The sequence below is a fragment of the Rhinoraja longicauda genome, chromosome 16 (assembly GCF_053455715.1).
Source record: "Rhinoraja longicauda isolate Sanriku21f chromosome 16, sRhiLon1.1, whole genome shotgun sequence".
NCBI classification, from domain to species: domain Eukaryota; kingdom Metazoa; phylum Chordata; class Chondrichthyes; order Rajiformes; family Arhynchobatidae; genus Rhinoraja; species Rhinoraja longicauda.
The window spans coordinates 42,291,092-42,314,764 of NC_135968.1; the positions used below are offsets into that span (position 1 = coordinate 42,291,092).

At 46.6% G+C, this 23,673-nt stretch overlaps 1 protein-coding gene across 3 annotated transcripts in view; it reads left to right on the forward strand.

Moving 5' to 3' along the window:
- Positions 1-23,673, forward strand: part of kndc1 (kinase non-catalytic C-lobe domain containing 1) — a 197,380-nt gene that overhangs the window by 48,554 nt on the left and 125,153 nt on the right. The window lies entirely within an intron of this gene.

A 23,673-nucleotide genomic window follows, 5' to 3' on the forward strand; every position in this document is an offset into this window, starting at 1 on the left:
GCTGCAAGCTGCCCAAATATGAGGTGCTGTTCCTCCAATTTCCGGTGGGTCTCACTATGGCACTGAAGGAGGCCCATGACAGAAAGGTCAGACTGGGAGTGGGAGGGGGAGTTGAAGTGCTCAGCCACCGGGAGATCAGGTTGGTTAAAGTGGATTGAGCGAAGGTGTTGAGCGAAGCGATCGCCGAGCCTGCGTTTGGTTTCGCCGATGTAAAGAAGTTGACATCTAGAGCAGCGGATGCAGTAGATGAGGTTGGAGGAGGTGCAGGTGAACCTCTGTCTCACCTGGAAAGACTGTTTGGGTCCTTGGATGGAGTTGAGGGGGGAGGTAAAGGGACAGGTGTTGCATCTCCTTCGGTTGCAGGGGAAAGTGCCCAGGGAAGGGGTGGTTTGGCACGAGAAACGAGAAAAACGTTCAGTGTGTGTTCATATACATACACACATTTATGTAATACACATATATATATACACTGCATATATTTTTTGTTTGTGTGTGTAAATATATGAATGAATAAATATATATTTATAAATATATATGAATGAATATTATATATATATGTGTGTGTGGAGGAAGGAACTGCAGATGCTGGTTTAAAATGAAGATAGTCACAAAATTCTGGAGTAACTCAGAGGGACCGGCAACACCTCTGGATAGAAGGAATGGGTGACGTCTCGGGCCGAAGTCCTTACCCAGACCAGACCAGTCTGAAGAAGGGTCTCGACCCGAAACGTCACCCATTCCTTCTCTCCCGAGATGCTGCCCGACCTGCTGAGTTACTCCAGCATTTTGTGATTAAATACCTTCGATTTGTACCAGCATCTGCAGTTATTTTCTTATACTCCTTACGCAGACCGATAGTCAGTGGAGAAAGGGCAAATGACAGATCAAAGCAGATGGGGTTCAGGGAAATGCAGTCTGGTTCGTTGACAGCTGAGGGGAAGACGACCATGATGCACACAATCAGTAAAACTAATCAGGAGGCGGTGAACCCAGTTGGAGAACTAGGGTAGGGGAGGGGCACAGATATTCACCCCATGGAAAATGTGTGGATGCTAACTGGTTGAAGAAATAATAGCTAAAGCACTGACTGAAATCACAAAACAAAAAGTAATTTCATGTGAAAATTAGGAGTTTGGAAATTTGAAGGTATATTTGATGGATCCAGTGCATATGACATATTAGTTTAGCTTCCTATGAATTACTTTTGTAGGTACAAGTTGAAGTCTTAATGGAAAAATATTTCAGTATAAATTGGAACTTAGATTTGTGGGGCTGTACCCCAGGAAGTCGAGTACACTGGTGTCCAGCCCACACGGCTCAGCATCACATTTTATTTTAGATTTTTAGTGCTTTAGACAATAGACAATAGACAATAGGTGCAGGAGGAGGCCATTCGGCCCTTCGAGCCAGCACCGCCATTTAATGTGATCATGGCTGATCATTCTCAATCAGTACCCCGTTCCTGCCTTCTCCCCATACACCCTGACTCCGCTGTCCTTAAGAGCTCTATCTAGCTCTCTCTTGAATGCATTCAGAGAATTGGCCTCCACTGCCTTCTGAGGCAGAGAATTCCACAGATTTACAACTCTCTGACTGAAAACGTTCTTCCTCATCTCTGTTCTAAATGGCCTACCCCTTATTCTTAAACTGTGGCCCCTTGTTCTGGACTCCCCCAACATTGGGAACATGTTTCCTGCTTCTAATGTGTCCAACCCCTTAATAATCTTATACGTTTCGATAAGATCTCCTCTCATCCTTCCAAATTCCAGTGTGTACAAGCCTAGTCGCTTTATTTTCATTCACAAAATGTTGGCACTCGTAAACTTGTGATGTCCCAAGAATAACAGAAGATAAAAATATTACAAGTGCTCTGATGTGGATGTCCAGGGATGGAATATTTACTCTGAGTGTCCGGCACAGCAGAAGTAGCAGAAACTATGCACATTTTTCTACTTTAGTTACTGCTTCCTAATAATTTTTGCCCAAAAAGTTGCATCCTGCAATCATCTTTTGACACAAAAGATTTGAAGCTTTCTCGATATTCATTGAGCAATGCTGAGATCTAAAGATAGACACAAAATGCTGGTGTAACTCAGTGGGAGAGGCAGCATCTCCGGAGAGAAGGAACGGGTGACGTTTCGGGTCGAGACCCTTCTTCAGATCTAATGCATGTACAAGAAACTTGTACTAAAACTGTGTTTTGAGCTTGTGGGCGAGACGTGGTTGATCAATGTTTGGATTTTAATGTTTTCCGGCATGTCTGTCGATTTAGGATAAATATGGCTATTCATTTCCAGCAGAAATAGATTTGGGTTACAAATACCGAGAGGTCTTCCCCAGCTTACGAATGTCTGATTTATGTGCAGTCCGCACATACAACTGTTCGTATGGGAGACCACAGGATAGATTTGATGGCAGCTGTGTGGCTGCAAACATCCTCTGTTGTGTGAGAACTCTGCTCACTGACACATTCCTGCACTGCTTGCAAACTGTCCGGGTCACAAACGGTTCTCAGGAACAGAACCCTGCCATGCCTCGATGAGGGGCTGCAATACTGCATTAGGAGGAACAGTGGCATTTGGAAAGTCAGGTGAAAAAGTACAAAGCGGGTTTACAAATAAATGTCTTTGCAGAAAAATGGTAGATAGAAATGTCAGAAAACAATGTGCAGCTGTGGTAGAGGGTATTGGGGCCTCTGGTTGGGCAGGAGACATGCTGATAGTATTTTGGTAGCATGCTCCTGAGGTTGGCCTGATTGAATTTTCCAACTACAGATGCTCCTCGGCTTACGATGAAGTTACGTTCCGATAAACCCATCGTAAATCGAAAATATCGTAAGTCGAAAATGCATTTAATACACCTGACCTACCAAACATCATAGCCCCCTAACCCACCGAACATCATAGCCACCTAACCTACCCAACATCATAGCCACCTAACCTACCCAACATCATAGCCACCTAACCTACCAAACATTATAGCCACCTAACCCACCGAACATCATAGCCACCTAACCTACCCAACATCATAGCCACCTAACCTACCCAACATCATAGCCTAGCCTAGCCCAACTTAAATGTGCTCAGAACACTTGCATTAGCCTACAGTTGGGCAAAATCATCTAACACAAAGTCTACTGTATAATAAAGTGTTAAGCAGTACACTGTAGAGTATGGGTTGTTTACACTCGTGATGGCGAGGCTGCCTGGGAGCTGCGGCTCGCTGCCGTTGCCCGGCATCACGAGAGAGTATCGTACCGCATATCGCCAGCCTGGGAGAAGATCAAAATTCAAAATTGGAAGTACGGTTTCTACTGAGTGTGTATCGCCTTTGCACCATCGTAAAGTAGAAATATCGTAAGTCGAAGCATCGTAAGTCGAGGAGCATCTGTATTATTGAACAAGGCCTTGGAGTACTTTATTTCAAGGCTGTTGGAGACGGTGTGCAGCTTAGCATCAACAAGGGGTGGGCTGTGGACTGTTGTCAGGATAACTGAAGTTAATTCCCGTGGCAGGTAGTAGGGACCATAAGATATTCAGGTTCTGGGGAGCAGGAGGTCGCCAGGACCTCCATGTCCGAGCACCATGACGATTAACAATTAGGAAGAAGTTCTCTCTGCCCTTTATCTTGCCTGAGGACGCTGTGCAGTCCGTCCCTCAGGTTGAATGGCTCAGTCAGGTGAGGCAGGGTGAGCCGTATTTCTGTAAAACAGCACAACAGAGGTGTAATTTCACAAAGAAAAGCTGCAGTATTTCAATAAGGTGGCTGCTATCACCAGTTTATGGGCAGTTTGGGAAGGGCAATAAATTCTGACCGTACCGGTGATGACCACATCTTAGAAATTGAAATAAAAATACATCCTGCCTCACCCTTGTCACTTTGGTCTGATTTCCAGCACTGGGAACATGTAAGATAGCATCATCATTGATGGGCGTAGTGGTAGAGCTACTGCCTTACAACGCCGGAGACCCGGGTTCAATCCTGACTTCAGGTGCTGTCTAAACAGAGTTTGTACGTTCTCCCCGTTGGCTTGCGTGGGTTTTCTCCGAGTTGTTCGGTTTCCTCCCACACTCCAAAGACGTAAAGATTTGTAGGTTAATTGGCTTGGTGTAAATGTAAACTGGGCCCTAGTGTGTGTAGGTTGATGTGCGGGGATTGCTGGTCGGTGCAGACTCGGTGGGCCAAAGGACCTGTTTCTGTGCTTTATCTCTAAACTAAAAAGCAAAATTGATCACTCGGTGTTCCTTTTGCAAAATATGAAGTTGCGAAGCCAAGTCCACCCGTCTCACCAAGGCTGGTGTTGCGAGAGGAGGATTTGGTAGCATGCCTTTGCTTGTGAAAATGCTCAGCGCCAATCTGTGGTCTCCTGAGATATTATGTAATGGGAAATTGGTAAATGTCCCTGGGTTATGAATGGGTGGCTGATGGTGTAAGAAAATACCTGCAGATGCTGGTACAAATCGAAGGTATTTATTCACAAAATGCTGGAGTAACTCAGCAGGTCAGGCAGCATCTCAGGAGAGAAGGAATGGGCGACGTTTTGGGTCGAGACCCTTCTTCAGGGTGGCTGATGGTGTTTGCTGGGATGTGAATGATAATACACCTAATACACCTCTACAAGATCTCCCCTCATCCTCCTGCAGTCCAGGGAATAGAGTCCCAGCCTACTCAACCTCTGCCTATAGCCCAGACCCTCTAGTCCTGGCAACATCCTCGTAAATATGTTTTTGTACAGTGCTGGAGGACATTGGAGCTGGAGGTGGCTTGGCCTTCATTCCCTTATCTTTTAGGCCCAGGATTCCGCTATCACAAAATTGTATGAAAGAAGTGTGAAGCCTTGGGGGAAAATGTGAATCCCAAGTTAGAGATGAGCAGTACCGAGGCCTGTGGCAGCTATCAGAACTGGCCATCAAAATGGCCATCAGCACATTTATGTTTTGAAATTGTTTAAATTTAGTTGTAAGCACTTTTTAATGCTTTATTTTACGGTTTTGAATTTTTTCAGATAGAATACTAAAAGTTTTAAGCTTGGTATAAATAGCTTTCCAGTGTAAGAAAATAACTGCAGATGCTGGTACAAATCGAAGGTATTTATTCACAAAATGCTTGAGTGACTCAGTGGGACAGGCAGCATTTCAGGAGAGAAGGAATGGGTGACGTTTCGAGGTCGAGACCCTTCTTCAGACTGATGTCAGGGGGGCGGGACAAAGGAAGGATATAGGTGGAGACAGGAAGATAGAGGGAGAACTGGGAAGGGGGAGGTTTCTATCTAAAGTTGGAGAAGTCAATGTTCATACCGCTGGGCTGCAAGCTGCCCAGGCGAAATATGAGGTGCTGTTCCTCCAATTTCCGGTGGGCCTCACTATGGCACTGGAGGAGGCCCATGACAGAAAGGTCAGACTGGGAGTGGGAGGGGGAGTTGAAGTGCTCAGCCACCGGGAGATCAGGTTGGTTAAGGCGGACTGAGCGAAGGTGTTGAGCGAAACAATCGCCGAGCCTGCGTATGGTTTCGCCGATGTAAAGAAGTTGACATCTAGAGCAGCGGATGCAATAGATGAGGTTGGAGGTGGTGGCAGAGGTTCACCTGCACCTCCTCCAACCTCATCTATTGTATCTGCTGCTCTAGATGTCTTCCTGTCTCCACCTATATTCTTTCTTTGTCCCGCCCCCTGACATCAGTGAAGAAGGGTCTCGACCCGAAACGTCACCCATTCCTTCTCTCCTGAGATGTTGCCTGACCTGCTGAGTTACTCCAGCATTTTGTGAATAAATAGCTTTCCAGTGTGGTATTCTTCACTTTCATGAACAATAGTCCATGTACTTGCAGTTCAGCCCAGCAGGTGAATGGTGTCCATTAATGCGCACAAAATGGTTTGGTTACTCAGAGAAAGGTTAGTGAAGCGACATTTTTTAGAAAGTGCAGGAAAAAAGTTGATGGAATTTAAAATTACTTGGAAAGACGAGGCTTCTCATGTTTAAAACTTGTACTGGATCAGCAACGTTGAATTACACAAGTGACCGTCCTCACGCATTATTCCTTTAGAAAGTGACATTTATAATTGAGATTTATAGAGCACATTATTCCCATTTCTTTTTTTAGCCGCGGAGCTTGGTATCCTAGATTTTATGTTAATCTCATCGGACTGTATGTGCAGGTGTTTCCTCGATGATGAATGGCTTTGCAGAAATTCAGGCTCACAGGGGATTTGAAAAAATAAACAATGGCAGGTCGGTAATAAATGCCAAATATATTTGAAAAGCTCCTTTTCACTATCTGATGCATAATCACTTTTCAACAACCCCATTTGTAACATGTCAGTTGAGAAACAGTTATGAAACTGCTCCGTTTGCAGTGTCTGTGGTCCTTACCAAAAATAAGTCGACTTGCTGGAATTATTCTATTTGGCCAAAATGATCCAAATTATAAATATATCAGGCCTGACTCCCACTCAAACCTGTCATCAATAAAGTAAATTTACATAAGGAGACCACAGGCAGAAGCTCTGAGGAACAGTCCCTAGACTGTTCCCCCAGATAGCGTGGATGTGGAACGGATGTTTTCACTGGTGGGAGAGTCTAGGACCAGTGGTCACAGCCTCAGAATTAATAGACAATAGGTGCAGGAGCAGGCCATTTGGCCCTTCGAGCCAGCACCGCCATTCACCGTGACCATGGCTGATCATCCACAATCAGTACCCCGTTCCTGCCTTCTCCCCATATTATTAAAACAAGTAAAGTCACTTTAAAATACCATAAAATGCTTGTGTTTAACCAATTTATTTACCGTCAGGACATTTGACAGGTAGATTGGAGGCGACAGTTTGACGGTCAGGTAAGCGTGGGAATTTTCGCGATGTTTATGGCCATCAGCCATTACATTTAAAGTAGGCTCCCAACCCAGATATGCAACCCAGAAACCAGATATGCATCTCCCGTACATTTTCAAAGAATGCCCACACACTTTTCACAAAAATCCACTTAACCACTTTAAAAAAAAAAATTTTAATACAGCTATTAGTAAACTGGAAGTCAATCCAGTTTATGCCTTGTTACAGTGATGCTCGGTTTTTAAGTAACCCATACAAGATGTTATAGTTCAAAACTCTCAAGTACTTACCGACTTGTCAGTGATTTCAGCGAAAATTAGGACGCCAGAGAAGCATTGACAGCGTGGGAATTTAGCGATGTTTCCGAAGACCTGACTCGGCATTGTCGTGGTCATTGTCGTCGGGTAAAAGAAAAGTTCGGCGATCTGCTACGACTTTGACAGTCGCCGGTAGTCGCCTTAAAATCGCCTAAAGAGGGACAGGCCCTTAAGAGCTCTATCTAACTCTCTCTTGAAAGCATCCAGGGAATTGGCCTCCACTGCCTTCTGAGGCAGAGAGGCAGAAAGGGCGCTCTTTAAGAAAGGAGGTGAGGACGATCTTCTTTCGTCAGAGGGTAATTAATCTGTGGAACTCATTGCCACAGAGGGCTGCGGAGGCCAAGTCAGTGGATATTTTTAAGGCAGATATAGACAAATTCTTGATTAAAATGGGTGTCAAGGTTTATGGGGAGAAGGCAGGAAAATGGGATCGAGGCAGAGATCAGCCATGATTGAATAATATAAGAAAATAACTGCAGATGCTGGTACAAATCGAAGGTATTTATTCACAAAATGCTGGAGTAACTCAGCAGGTCAGGCAGCATCTCAGGAGAGAAGAAATGGGTGACGTTTCGGGTCGAGACCCTTCTTCAGTCTGACGGCAGTGTTGAGGGGGGATGGAGTGGGTGAAGGGGGGGAGGAGGAGGGAGGGTGGACTGGGAGGGGGGAGGATGAGAGGGGGTAGGAGGGGGGGAGAGGGTAGGAGGGGGGAGGGGGGGGAGGAGGAGGAGGGGAGGAGGAGGAGGGGAGGGGGAGGGGGGAGGAGAAGGGGAGGGGGGGGGAGGGGGGAGGAGGAGGGGAGGGGGAGCGCACTCCATTCCCCCCTCAATCCCCCTTAAAACCCCCCAACCCTGTGCTGCATTAACTTAAATTGTTTTCAGGTTTTTGTAAGAGCCCCACTCCATCCACACCCCTCCCCCACTTATCATCCCCCCCACAACCCACCTCAAGCCCCTTATCCTCCCCTCAGCCCCCTTATCCCCTCTCTTCCACCCCCCATTCGCCCAATTCATCCTCCGTGAACTCCCTTTAAAACTCCCCCAAACCTCGACAGCATTGGTCTAACACCCTCCCCTTACTCAGCCACCCCATCCCCTCACTCAGGCACTCCATTCCCACCTCAACCCCCCCCCCCTTAAAACGCCCCCAAACCTTTCCTGCATTAACTGAAATTGTGTTTAGAATTTTTTTCAGAGCCCCGCTCACGCACTCCATTCCCCCCTTAATCCCCCTTAAAGCTCCCCCAAACCTGTGCTGCATTAACTTAAATTGGTTTCAGGTTTTTTTTTTAAGAGCCCCATTCACCCACTCCATTCACACCCCCTCAACTCCTTATCATCCCCCCCCCCCACAACCCACCCCCTTATCCTCTTCTCACCCACTCCATCCCCAGCCCCATTATCCCCCCCTCTCTTCCACCCTCCATTCACCCAATTCATCCCCCCTGAACCCCCTTTGAAACTCCCCCAAACCTCTACTGCATTGGCCTAACACTCAGCCACTCCATCGCCCCGCGTACCCGGGTGGGGGCAGGGGAGGGGCAAGTGGGGGTGGCTAGGGGGAATGGAGTGGGTTAGTAGGGGGAGGAGGGGGGGATTGAGTGGGGGGTTGAGGGTGCTACAATACAAGAGAGGCTTTGGGTCTAGGCCTCACTCAATCATACCCTCTCCCCTTTCCTGTCCCCCCTCTACGAGGAATGGGCCCAACTGGTCCACTTGGTCTAGTTATTATTATTATTACCTGTCTCTGAATAGCTGGGAGCCTTTTCAAAGGCCAAATTATTGTGATTCCTGTTCATTTGATGTTATTTGAGAATCAGCAGCCTTTATAAAATTTTGATACTTGGCCCTGTTAAACTTACAACAATATTTAATTTGTTTTCTACCTTCAGATTACTGCATTTGTTTTTAAATTAATTGTTATCGTCTTTTTAATTAGTTTTCAACCCTTCTATTTGTAATTTTCTCTCTTCGTGGTTGAGATTTTTGCTTCGTGCTAATGTTGCCATTGAGACTACCTGACTCATTGACATACTTTGGCTCGCTTTGGTAGGTGTCGTTTGTTTGAGTATTGGTATCCCTGATTCTTTCTAAGCTATGACCCAGGATCATGAATCTAACCAGTTCTAATCTTGGGTCGATGTCGTAGAACTAATCACAGCCTACAACATGATCCAAAGCTCTATCTACATGACTCACGAGCACCTGGTTGTCAATAAATAATTCATGATTTATTTTAAGTATGAGTCCTCCCTAGCAGATGAATGCACTGATTGTGTACAGGCCTTGCAGGCAAATGACTGTTTGGGGGAAGGGCGGGATGGATTTGCTGGATACTGTGGAGCTGCAGGCAGCTACTGCCAGAAGGCAGTGGAGGCCAATTCACTGGATAAATTTAAGAGAGAGTTAGATAGAGCTCTAGGGACTAGCAGAATCAAGGGATATGGGGAGAAGGCAGGCACAGCTTACTGATTGTATATGATCAGCCATGATCACAATGAATGGCGGTGCTGGCCTGAAGGGCCAAATGGCCTCCTCTTGCACCTATTGTCTATGTTTCTGTGGGAACTCAATTTGCGGCTACATTTCCAATTTGCAAACTGTACGGGTTGTCAATAGTTCTCAAGAACAGAATCCTGCTGTAATGTTGGGGACGACCTGTAAATGATAACTAACAGTAGTTTCAAGAAGATAGAAACAAAAAAGGTGGAGTAACTCAGCGGGACAGGCAGCATCTCTGGAGAGAAGGAATGGGTGACGTTTCGGGAAGACCCGAAAAGTCGCCCATTCCTTCTCCCCAGAGATGCTGCCTGTCCCGCTGAGTAACTCCAGCTGTTTCTGTCTATTTTCGGTTTAAACCAGCATCTGCAGTTCCTTCCTACACAGTAGTTTCAAGACCATGGTTTCCATTCATTGATAATGCCCATTCGGCAATGTAACTCTGGAAAATTTCGACAAATTGTAGTTTACGTTTTTGCAAGAAATTCAGTAGTATAACATTCACTTTCAATGTGATGAAACTGAAAATCTATTTTCTTTCCTCATAGCAAATGTGATATTGGCTATTCCAAAGTTATTTTGTATCCCTCGAGAAACTTGATTTGCACTTGTGTGTGTGAGCCATTCAGCAACCCCATAGAGGTTTTGTATCTGGGCTGCCCAGGATAACATCATCCCTCCATACAACACTCCCTTTGGATTATCGCAGAACTTTGACCACTTTTTTGTTATCATATATATTTATTCCAATATTAAAATAATATATACAATACAGTGAAACCAAAACAGAACCCAGCACCATAATACAAGACCAGCTTTAAATATTATACAACTATCTGACAATCCTTGTCAAGGATGCATTCCACCCCCCGCGGTGCCCAGCGGTCCCGGAAATCTCCCAGGGCGCCCGTGGACAGCGCGTAGTCCCTCTCTAACACCACTCGGGAACGGACGTAACACCAGAAAAGGGGTAGTCGATGGCTCGGGCAGAGCACTCTTCCGCCTGGCGACGTGACTCGCGGATGGCCAGCTTGGTCAGGCCCAGGAGCAACCCAACCAGGACATCCTTGGCCCTACCCGCTCCCCTACGCACAGGGTGTCCGTAGATGAGGGTGGTGGGTGAGAAATGCAGCCAGAAGGCTAGGAATGGCCCCTTTAGATATTGGAACAGGGGCAGCCACATTGTCTCTTGAGGTATTGCGTACTCTCGGGGAAGTATGGTCTTATTCGACTCTAACTCCATCTGCAAGTTCGCAGACTGTGGAGGGGTGGATCGCGATCAATGATGAGACAGAGTACAGAATGGAGATGGAGAACTCTGCAACATGGTGTCAGGACAACAACCTCTCCCTCAATGTCAGCAAGACTAACATCAGCTTCAGGAAGCGTGGTGTAGAACATCCCCCAATAAGCATCGATGGTGCCGAAGATAGACACAAAATGCTGGAGGAACTCAGTGGGGCAGGCAGCATCTCTGGAGAGGAGGAAGGGGTGACGTTTCGGATCGAGACCCTTCAGACTAATTAAAGATAAGGGAAATGAGAGATATAGATGTAGAGAGATAATGAACAATGAATGAAAGATACGATGCAAAAAAGTAACGATGACGAAGGAAACTGGCCATTGTTAGCTTTTTGTTGGGTTGAAGATGAGAAGCTTGTGCAACTTTGGTGGGGGAGCGATAGAGAGAGAGGGAATGCCGGGGCTACTTGAAGCGAGAGAAATCAATATTCATACCACTGGGCTGTCAGCTGCCCAAGCGAAATATGAAATGTTGTTCCTCCAATTTCAATTCAGCCTCCCTCTGATAATGGAGGAGACTTAGGACAGAAAGATCTGTGTCGGAATGGGTAGGAGAATTAAAATGTTAATATAAAAAATGTTAATTTTTAAAAAAATTAAATAAGTAAAGAATCAATGGTGCCAAAGTGGAAATGGTCATGAGCTCCAAGCTCTTTGGTGGTAATATTACCAACCGCACCTGGAGTACTGTGTGCAGTTTTGGTCTCCAAATTTGAGGAAGGATATTCTTGTTATTGAGGGCGTGCAGCGTAGGTTTACTAGGTTAATTCCCGGAATGGCGGGACTATCATATGTTGAAAGACTGGAGCGACTAGGCTTGTATACACTGGAATTTAGAAGGATGAGAGGAGATCTTATCGAAACGTATAAGATTATTAAGGGGTTGGACACGTTAGAGGCAGGAAACATGTTCCCAATGTTGGGGGAGTCCAGAACAAGGGGCCACAGTTTAAGAATAAGGGGTAGGCCATTTAGAACTGAGATGAGGAAAAACTTTTTCAGTCAGAGAGTTGTGAATCTGTGGAATTCTCTGCCTCAGAAGGCAGTGGAGGCCAATTCTCTGAATGCTTTCAAGAGAGAGCTGGATAGAGCTCTTAAGGATAGCGGAGTCAGGGGGTATGGGGAGAAGGCAGGAACGGGGTACTGATTGAGAATGATCAGCCATGATCACATTGAATGGCGATGCTGGCTCGAAGGGCCGAATGGCCTCCTCCTGCACCTATTGTCTATTGTCTATTATCTGCCGTGAACCATCCACATTGATGCGACAGGCAAGAAGGCACACGGGTGCCTCTACTCACTCAGGAGACTGAGAAAGTTCGGCATGTCTCCAATGACCCTTGCAAACTTTCACAAGCGCACCCTGGAATGCATCCCGTCAGCCTGAGAGCTTCAGGAACAACTCTGCCAGAGACTGCAAGAAGTAGCGGAGGACATGCAGATGCAGCCCAGGCAATCCTACCGTGGACTCCATCTACACTTCACGCTGCCTCGGTAAAGCAATCATCATAATCAAAGACCTGCCCATCTCGGTTGTTCCATGGTCTCCCTGCTCATGTTGGCCAGAAGATCCAGAGGCTCGAAAGCGCGCACCACCAGGTCGGGAACAGATTCTTCCCCTCTGTTATCTAAGCTAATGGGTTTCTGAACAGTCTTTTCATCAATGTCGGCACGTTGGCGCAGCGGTAGAGTTGCTGACTTACAGCGAATGCAGCGCCTGAGACTCAGGTTCGATCCTGACTACGGGCACCGTCTGTACGTAGTTTGTACGTTCTCCCCGTGACCTGCGTGGGTTTTCTCCGAGATCTTCGGTTTCCTCCCACACTCCAAAGGTATGTAGGTTAATTGGCTGGGTAAAATATTAAAAAAATTGTCCCTAGTGTGTGTAGGATAGTGTTAATGTGCGGGGATCGCTGGGCGGCGCGGACTCGGTGGGCTGAAGGGCCTGTTTCCGCGCTGTATCTCTAAATCTAAAAAAAATTCGGGCACTGTCCGATTTACTATGCTGTTGTGGACATTGGACATTCTTATGAATCTGCTTCGCTATCATGCTGACAACTGTATTCTGGACTCCATATCTTTTCCCATGTTCTATTCTTTGCGCTTGATTCTATTGAAATACAGTATTATCTGTTGTGATGGGATAGCATACGAAACAAAGCTTTTCGCTGTACCTCAGTACATGAGTCAATAATGCACATGAGGGCATGCAGCGTAGGTTTACTAGGTTAATTCCCAGAATGGCGGGACTGTCGTATGTTGAAAGACTGGCGCGACTAGGCTTGTATACACTGGAATTTAGAAGGATGAGAGGGGATCTTATCGATACATATAAGATTATTAAGGGGTTGGACACGTTAGAGGCAGGAAACATATTCCTAATGTTGGGGGAGTCCAGAACAAGCGGCCACAGTTTAAGAATAAGTGGTAGGCCATTTAGAACGGAGATGAGGAAAAACCTTTTCACTCAGAGAGTTGTAAATCTGTGGAATTCTCTGCCCCAGAAGGCAGTGGAGGCCAATTCTCTGAATGCATTCAAGAGAGAGCTAGATAGAGCTCTTAAGGATAGCGGAGTCAGGGGGTATGGGAAGAAGGCAGGAACGGGGTATTGATTGAGAAGTGATCAGCCATGATCACATTGAATGGTGGCGAAGGGCCGAATGGCCGAACGGCCTACTCCTGCACCTATTGTCTATTGTCTAATAATAAACCTAAGTGTTTACATTGCAGTGACCTACAATTACTTGCCATCATCATTCTGCAGTGTATCCCCAACACACATCCACATACAGCCCAATCCATTGCCACCAACCCTCAGGGGTCCTCCTAATCCCACGATCACTCGAGTCCCAGGTTGTCTACAGTGGCTTTGCAGCCCTCTGTTTAACCCACTACGCCCCTGTTGCACATTTGAAACTACGGTTTCCTAATTTTCCCATCATCAATATCCAAATGGACAGTTGTAAATCCATTCACCAAGGTACAAGAGTGGTTCCTACTTAGTCCTTCACACCTCGCTCAGTACTAGGCCTAATCCCACTATTTCATCTTTGCAGGACCATAGCACATCCTCAAACCAGTCTCTGGAAAAAAGTGTATAGCGCAGCACATTTTACAACTGTGACTTGCAATGCTTGATGAGTTGTATCAAAGGCAAGGGACCTAAGATCGAGATGAATGTTGTTCCCATTGAGCACATCTGTCTGGTTCTCCTATTTCTAGCTATCAATTCTCCACACGATTAAGGAGAGAAATAGTCAATGGTTCTATTTTGTTTCCTTGCCTGGATAGTTCAGGATATCTGCAGATTATTTACGACAGGGAAGTGTACACAATGTTATTCTTCATTCTGCTTTGTCTGTTCTTGGCTCTTGCTGATTTCTGGGGAACACAGCACCACACACAAAAGATAATTCAATTTCATTTGTATTGGTGCTGACAAAGGATCGGTTTATTGTAAAGTTTGATACCAATTGCATGTTAGTTTGTTTTTTTCACAGCAACATTTAAGTGCATTGTTCTCAGTGTGGGTCACAATTTCAAATGCTGAACAGAGGACTCTGTCTTTTCTGACATGACACAAAATGAGCTATCAGAATATGTAAAGTAGAAAGAGCATTGTACCCAGCAAAGAAGGAACTGTGGCTTCTGGTCTGAGATTATATGCGACTGGGTTCTCAATGGCACAATTCAATGTCAGTAATGACTTCAACAAGCATAAATAGCACAGCTCGGCGCCAGCCCTAAAATCAGTGCTATTGTCAACTGTGGGTATTGAAGGTTCATCCTGCCTTTGAGGAGAAACAAGTAAATGGGTGAATTTAAATTATATGTAGGAAAGAAAACTGCAGATGCTGGTTTAAATCGAAGGTAGACACAAAATGCTGGAGCAACTCAGCGGGTCAGGCAGCATCTCTGGAGAGAAGGAATGGGTGACGTTTCGGGTCGAGTCTGAAGAAGGCTCTCGACCCGAAACGCCACCCATTCCTTCTCTCCAGAAATGCTGCCTGACCCGCTGAGTTACTCCAGCATTTTGTGTCTACCCGCTAAATTATATGTTCCCTGCAGCTTCACAATGATCCTTCATGTTGCCTGGATCAATGTTTAGTGGTATTGCTGGGTTGCTTTGTCATTGATAGTTTTATCTTCTCTTCACTACTGAACCGCACTAAATCAATTAAATATGGATTCAGCCATAATTGTGATAAAGATCTATTTATCACACCCTTCGAATAGAAAAATACACTAATAATTTGCTTATACTGCTTGTCCATTGAAAATTCAGCCACTACTTTTGGTCAATTAAATGTGATATTTACTTTGCCGAGATGCGGGTTTGTAGAACATTTGTTTTGGAGCTAAGTGATACAAGATCAAATTTACTCAGTAAAGTGTGGCGTTGATCATTTTCAGGTAAAGTTGGATCCAATTGCAAAATTGGGCTTGGCAGGTCTGGGTCTTGATCCACGTTATCACATCGGATCTTTCCCTAATGTCAGACACGACTGACCTCACAAGTGCCCTCCAAGCTCCCATCCCCCATAAAACTGAGTCCCACAAAAAAGCACAACCCTTTGAATTATCCATTTGCAAACGGTTTAAGGGACTTACAAGGAACTGCAGCTGCTTCAGATTTTAGAGATACAGTGCAGAAACAGGTTCTTCGGCCCACAGAGTCTGCTCTAACCAGCGATCACATGGTAGACGAACACTATTCCGCACGCTAGGGACAATTTGCAATTGTACCAAAGCCAATTAACCTAAATAGGTCTTAGGAGTGTGGGAGTACCCGGAGAAAACCCACGCGGTCACAGGGAAAACGTACAAATCCCGTGCAGACAGCACCCTTAGTCAGGATCGAACCTAGGTCCCTGGCGCTGTAAGGCAGCAGCTCTACCACAGCGCCACTGTGCCACCCGTTTACAAAAAAAAACTCTTGCAGTTGGAGGATTGGACAGGGTAGGTGCAGGAAAAATGTTCCCGATGTTGGGGGAAGTCCAGAACCAGGGGTCACAGTTTAAGAATAAGGGGTAGGCCATTTAGGACTGGGATGAGGAAAAACTTTTTCACCCAGAGAATTGTGAGTCTGTGGAATTCTCTGCCACAGAAGGCAACGGAGGCCAATTCACTGGATGTTTTCAAGAGAGAGTTAGATTTAGCTCTTAGGGCTAAGGGACTCGAGGGAAAGGAGAAAAAGCTGGAACGGGGTACTGATTCTGGATGATCAGCCATGATCATAGTGAAGGTCAGGCAGTATCTCAGGAGAGAAGGAATGGGCGACGTTTTGGGTCGAGACCCTACACACCACTATGGTGTAAGATCATTTGCACTGGGGAATGCAGGCAGTTAGCATCTTGTACGTGTTGCAAGGGCAGTAACTTTGGCCAAGGGCAGTAACTTTGTCTGCACACTTGAAGATCTTGTGGGTCCAAGAAGGAACTGCACTCCAATATTACTTGAGTTTTGGAGATTATTTCTAATAATGTGAAATTAAATAATACACCATTGGAAAGTTCCCAGTCTGTAATGGTCAAAATCCTTTCCTACCTATTGGTGTGCTGCCCACGCTCTCCAGTGTAATGCTCCGCCTGTGCTTTAAGTCAGAGTGCTGCATGACTGCTGCTTCTGGTTCCCCGCATATACCCTTGATAAATGCTAACAAGGAGCAATTGCAATACATGTATCGTGCAAAAAAACTCCATCCGGCATTCTTGGAGGCTGTGCGTGCATTCAATTTACTGAATTTACTCCCCAAATCGCAATTTTACCCCACAACCTTGCCACTCATGTGGCCCACTGGCGTGGAATCCCTGCCCTTATTTTGAGGGGCGTCTCCACCACACCCTGCCCCCCTTGTCCTGCAGCAGAAGGACCCTAGACTGTGGCCCTCCCCCACAGAGTCTTGGCGTTGGCTGCACCAAGCTTCAGTGCGTCCCTCAGCACGTACTCCTGCAGTCGATGGACAGGTTGTTTCAAGCTGATGCCCTCAGTCAACCAGAAGGAGAGGCTTAGGGTGACTGCTTGTGGGCGATGGGTGGCCGTGCTGCCTGAGAGGCTATGGTGGGCAGTGAATGTCCTGATCTTCCTTGCTGTGTGAAGTGACCTGTGTGCCTTGCTGCTGTGACCCACACCGCACTGCCATCACATCAATCTCCAGACCTGAGCCTGAGGTGGCTGACAGATCACAGTTTGGATATTACAAAATGCTGGAGTAACTCAGCAGGTCAGGCAGCATCTCAGCAGAGAAGGAATGGGTGACGTTTCGGGTCGAGACCCTTCTTCACTCTGAAGAAGGGTCTCGACCCGAAACGTCGCCCATTCCTTCTCTCCACAGTTTAAGAATAAGGGGTAGGCCATTTAGAACGGAGATGAGGAAAAACTTTTTCAGTCAGAGAGTTGTAAATCTGTGGAATTCACTGCCTCAGAAGGCAGTGGAGGTCAACTCTCTGAATGTTTTCAAGAGAGAGCTAGATAGAGCTCTTAAGGATAGCGGAGTCAGGGGGTATGGGGAGAAGGCAGGAACAGGGTACTGATTGAGAATGATCAGCCATGATCACATTGAATGGTGGTGCTGGCTCGAAGCGCCGAATGGCCTACACCTGCACCTATTTTCTATGTCTCTGTTTCTATGAGTAACTCAGTGCCTTGGGCCACATCTCTGGAGGACAGAGACAGGTGACATTTTGAGTCAGGTCCCTTCTTCAGATTAATTGTAGAAGGGGGGAAAAGTGGGAGAGAGTTGGAAACGAGGCAGGAAAAGACCTCTTTTCTAGCTTTTTTTCTCCCCACTATTACAATCAGCCTGAAGTGAGGCTCTGACCCAAAAATGTCGCTTGTTCATGTCCTCCAGAGATGTTACTTGTCCTGATGATTCATTCCAGCACTTTGTTTTTCCTCTTCATTTTCCTCTTCACTGACTACAGACTTCTCAAACATCTCTTGAAGTTGTGAGATTGCATTCAAACGAGCAAAGTGTGCTTTATGTAGCATTTTCAGTGCTGAACAAGTCATTTAATGGGCATACAATTAGCATACTGAGCCAGGAAATTACTGGCTCCGAGGCTCAGCAACAAAAATTCAAATTCCTTGCTTTTGTGTAACTTCAAACTACTATTTTCAACCAAAGGTCTTCATGTAGAGTTTTTGAGATCTGGGATTTTCTCCTAAGAACACCACTGCTGGAAGAATCAGGCTAGGTGTAACAGATTACACAGAGTTGAGAACCTAGAGATGCACAAGTGTATCTCAATGAAGTGTGAACGTTGAGGTATGTGATATTCTCCAATGTGATCTTCAGTCATGCTTCAGCCTGGACTGCTCTCAGTGGAAATCATGATCGTTGTCAACTTGTATTTTTTTAGTTTAGTTTAGTTTAGAGATACAGCGCGGAAACGGGCCTTTCGGCCCACCGGGTCCACACCGACCAGCGATCCCCGCACACAAACACTATCCTACACCCACTAGGGACAATGTTTTTTACATTTACCAAGCCAATTAACCTACAAACCTGTACGTCTTTGGAGTGTGGGAGGAAACCCACGCAGGTCAAGGGGAGAACGTACAAACTCCGTACAGACGCACCCGTAGTCGGGATGGAACCCGGGTCTCTGGCGCTGCATTCGCTGTAAGGCAGCAACTCTACCGCTGTGCCACCGTGCTGCCCCTGTCTTAGATTTGCTCCTGACAGTCAGCTACCACGATCATATTCTCTGCTCTTTAATCCAGGCTGATGCTTACTGCAGTGTTATTGGACCATCCAAGTTCTTTACTCAAGGGGTACAAAGACTTTGATTGCTTGTATTTCAGTGAAGAGGAGGTGCCGTTAATACACTGATTTACCCAAGCCTTCTCTTGTGCTTACCTGGAATGTGGCATTGGGCATGATGCCAGGTTCAGCAGTGCCCACACTCGCAGTAGTAGGGTGAACTCGCGTGATATATATATTTTGTACAGTGATAAGAAAGTCCAGGAAAGTCCACATGGGGACCTGTTCCTCACCATCAGAGCGCATGTATCGTGGGGCTGGCGAACCCAGGATTGTCCTGGCAACTCAGTCCTGGCCTTAGAAGGAGGTGGCGTGGCAATCCCAGGCTTCTCCCTGCAGCTCACCCTTGCCAGGAGATGAGGCACTGCGGCAGTCTCAGTTTTATCCTGGCGGTAGACGAAAAGCTGGAGTAACTCAGCCGGTCAGACGGCATCTCTGAAGAAAAGGAATAGGTGACTTTTCAAGTCGAGACTCTTCCTCAGATCCCGACCCAAAACGTAATCTAATCCTTTTCTCTGGAGATGCCGTCTGACCCACTGAGTTGCTCCAACTCTTTGTGTCTATCGCCGATTTAAACCAGCATTCCCTCACATTATCCCGGCGGTCCCAGGTTTATCCTGGGGGCTCAGTCTTTGCCTCTGTGTGTGGGTGCAGCCCCTCACTATCAGTGGGCAGGAAGAGGCACCAGCATCACAGGCTTGCCCTGGCAATTCAGCCCTCGCCTCAGGACAAATGTTGTCGGTCTAGGGCTTCTTCCCGGCAGCCCAGTCCTGACCATGTGGTGGTCTTGGGTTTGTCCCAGTGTCTTAGTCTTCCTCAAACCTGCAACAGGGGAGCACAGCTAGCAGGGAGACTCCCCCATTTATGCCTGGGTTTTACAGGGGGTAGGTCTGAAGAAGGGATTCGACCCCAAACGTCACACATTCCTTCTCTCCAGAGATGCTGCCTGTCCGTGCTGAGTTGCTCCAGCTTTTTGTGTCTATCGCATGTTGACAAGGTTCAGGTGGCCAATACAATTTCAGCTAATTGGACCTAGCTGTTGCCACTGATGCTGAGGTTTGGCCTGTCCTGGCCTGTCAGCCAGTGATTGGGATCAGAACGGCATCCCAGGGAAGGAGCGCCGTCATAGGACCTAACCAAGAAAACGCACGTCCTTCATCAGTGGGAACTGATCACTGAGTTGAGTATAGGAGCAAAGAGGTCCTTCTGCAGTTGTACAGGGCCCTAGTGAGACCGCACCTTAATAATAATAATAATAATAATAATAATAATATTCATTTATTGTCATTGCAACGAGTACAACGAAATTAAAAAACAGCCAATCCTGACGGTGCGTACAAACATATATGCAATAAATGCAAAAACAAATAAATACATAAATACAATTAAATTAAGTACAAGATTTTTTAACGGTGTTGCCTAGTGCACAGGTAGTGTTCAGTTCTCGTATGGCCCTGGGGTAAAAACTGTTCTTAAGTCTGTTTGTTCGGGATTTGATTGACCTGAAACGTCGACCAGAGGGCAGATGAACAAACAGACGGTGGCCGGGGTGGGATGGATCTTTTATTATTTTGCCTGCTCTACTGAGGCAGCGCAGGCTGAACAGGTGCTCCAGGGAGGGCAGTGAGCAGCCGATGATTTTCTGGGCCGTCGTGATGACCCTCTGAAGGGCCTTCCTGTCCTTTTCTGAGCAGCTGGCATACCATGTGGTTATACAGTATGCCAGCACACTCTCGATGGAGCAGCGATAGAAGGACAACATGAGCTTCTCCTGCAGGTTGGTTTTCCTGAGGATCCTCAGGAAGTGGAGTCTCTGCTGTGCCTTCTTTACTGTGGTGATGGTGTTGGTAGACCAGGTGAGATCCTCTGCGATGTGCGTACCCAGGAACCTGAAAGCTGGTACCCTTTCCACGCAGACCCCATTGATGTAGAGTGGGTCGTAGACAATAGACAATAGACAATGTGCTGTGAGCAGTTTTGGACTCCAAATTTGAGGAAGGATATTCTTGCTATTGAGGGCGTGCAGCGTAGGTTCACTAGGTTAATTCCCGGAATGGCAGGACTGTCATATGTTGAAAGACTGGAGCGACTAGGCTTGTATACACTGGAATTTAGAAGGATGAGAGGGGATCTTATCAAAACGTATAAGATTATTAAGGGGTTGGACACGTTAGAGGCAGGAAACATGTTCCCAATGTTGTGGGAGTCCAGAACAAGGGGCCACAGTTTAAGAATAAGGGGTGGGCCATTTAGAACTGAGATGAGGAAGAACTTTTTCAGTCAGAGAGTGGTGAAGGTGTGGAATTCTCTGCCTCAGAAGGCAGTGGAGGCCAGTTCGTTGGATGCTTTCAAGAGAGAGCTGGATAGAGCTCTTAAGGATAGCGGAGTGAGGGGGTATGGGGAGAAGGCAGGAACGGGGTACTGATTGAGAGTGATCAGCCATGATCGCATTGAATGGCGGTGCTGGCTCGAAGGGCTGAATGGCCTACTCCTGCACCTATTGTCTATTGTCTATTGTCTATTGAACGTCTTCTGCACTCTCTGTTTTCAAGTATACAAATTAATATTTCCCTCCTGCTTGGTGCTTGCCCTATCCTGGGGGTTCACACACTTCCAATATCTGCAGGAAATCAGTTTCTCCTGATTATAATGAGCATCCACAATTTTAATCATTTTAATATTTTCTGATATCTGTGTACTGGAACAGCTTCAACCAAGGGTGGCATGTTGGCGTAGCGGTAGAGTTGCTGCCTTACTGCGCCAGAGATCCAGGTTCGATCCTGAGTAAGGGTGCTTGTCTGTACGGAGTTTTGTACGTAGACACAAAATGCTAACTCAGCGGGTCAGGCAGCATCTCTGGAGAGAAATGAATGGGTGACTTTTGGGATCGACACCCTTCTTCAGACAGTCTGAAGAAAGGTCTCGACCCGAAACGTCACCCATTCCTGCTCTCCAGAGATGCTGCCTGACCCGTTGAGTTACTCCAGGATTTTGTGTCTACCTTCGATTTAAACCAGCATCTGTAGTTTTTATTTTCCGACGGAATTTGTGCGTTCTCCCCGTATTTGAAAATCATAGTGATACAATATTGAAGATCTATTAATATGGTACACATGCAGTGCGAGCTTATTTTGAGGGGCGTCTCTCTCCACCACACCCTGCCCCCCCCCCATATCCGGCAGTGGAAGGACCCTAGACTGTGGCCCTCCCCCACAGAGTCTTGGCGTTGGCTGCACCAAGCTTCATTCCACCTGATCTACTGTTTAATCAGGTCATAGCTGATCTGATTGTGGCCTCTTCGACCCACCAACTCCGTAGAGATCAGAGTTCCCCACACATTAGCACTACCCTTTTTGTTGTTGACATTTTAACATTTCTACCAAGCCAAGTAACCTACAAACCTGCACGTCTTTGGAGAGTGGGAAGGAAAAGATCTCGGACCAAACCAACGCAGGTCACGGGGAGAACACACACACTCCGTGCAGACAAGCAAGCACCCGCAGTCAGGATTGAACCCGGGTCTCTAGCACAGTAAGGCAGCAACTTTGAGGAAAAACTTTTTCAGTCAGAGAGTTGTGAATCTGTGGAATTCTCTGCCTCAGAAGGCAGTGGAGGCCGATTCTCTGAATGCATTTAAGAGAGAGCTAGATAGAGCTCTTAAGGATAGCGGAGTCAGGGGGTATGGGGAGATGGCAGGAACGGGGTACTGATTGAGAATGATCAGCCATGATCACATTAAATGGCGGTGCTGGCTCGAAGGGCCGAATGGCCTCCTCCTGCACCTATTGTCTATTGTCTATTAACTTTCCTGCTATGCCATCATGCCGCCACAGAGCCACAGTTTCTTGACCAGATGAATGACTCTTTTTCTGTTTTACCTCTGTGTTGCTGTGGCGTCCTCATGGTTATTGGAAAGGCGTTCCTTTGCAACTAACAGCACTCCACAATGGTGTGATAGTGTAAGAAAATAACTGCAGATGCTGGTACAAATCGAAGGTATTTATTCACAAAATGCTGGGGTAACTCAGCAGGTCAGGCAGTATCTCAGGAGAGAAGGAATGGGCGACGTTTCGGGTCGAGACCCTACACACCACTATGGTGTAAGATCATTTGCACTGGGGAATGCAGGCAGTTAGCATCTTGTACGTGTTGCAAGGGCAGTAACTTTGGCCAAGGGCAGTAACTTTGTCTGCACGCTTGAAGATCTTGTGGGTCCAAGAAGGAACTGCACTCCAATATTACTTGAGTTTTGGAAATTATTTCTAATAAAGTGAAATTAAATAATACACCATTGGAAAGTTCCCAGTCTGTAATGGTTAAAATCCTTTCCTACCTATTGGTGTGCTGCCCGCGCTCTCCAGTGTAATGCTCCGCCTGTGCTTTAAGTCAGAGTGCTGCATGACTGCTGCTTCTGGTTCCCCGCATATACCCTTGATAAATGCTAACAAGGAGCAATTGCAATACATGTATCGTGCAAAAAAACTCCATCCGGCATTCTTGGAGGCTGTGCGTGCATTCAATTTACTGAATTTACTCCCCAAATCGCAATTTTACCCCACAACCTTGCCACTCATGTGGCCCACTGGCGTGGAATCCCTGCCCTTATTTTGAGGGGCGTCTCTCTCCACCACACCCTGCCCCCCTTGTCCTGCAGCAGAAGGACCCTAGACTGTGGCCCTCCCCCACAGAGTCTTGGCGTTGGCTGCACCAAGCTTCAGTGCGTCCCTCAGCACGTACTCCTGCAGTCGATGGACAGGTTGTTTCAAGCTGATGCCCTCAGTCAACCAGAAGGAGAGGCCTAGGGTGGCTGCTTGTGGGCGATGGATGGCCGTGCTGCTAACTTACCATACAGGCTACCCTCTTAGGGTTGGAAAGCAGGAGTGCTATTTGGGAATCATGGTGATACAATATTGACGATCTACAATTATGGATACACATGCAGTGCGAGCAGAAGAATTGTCTCT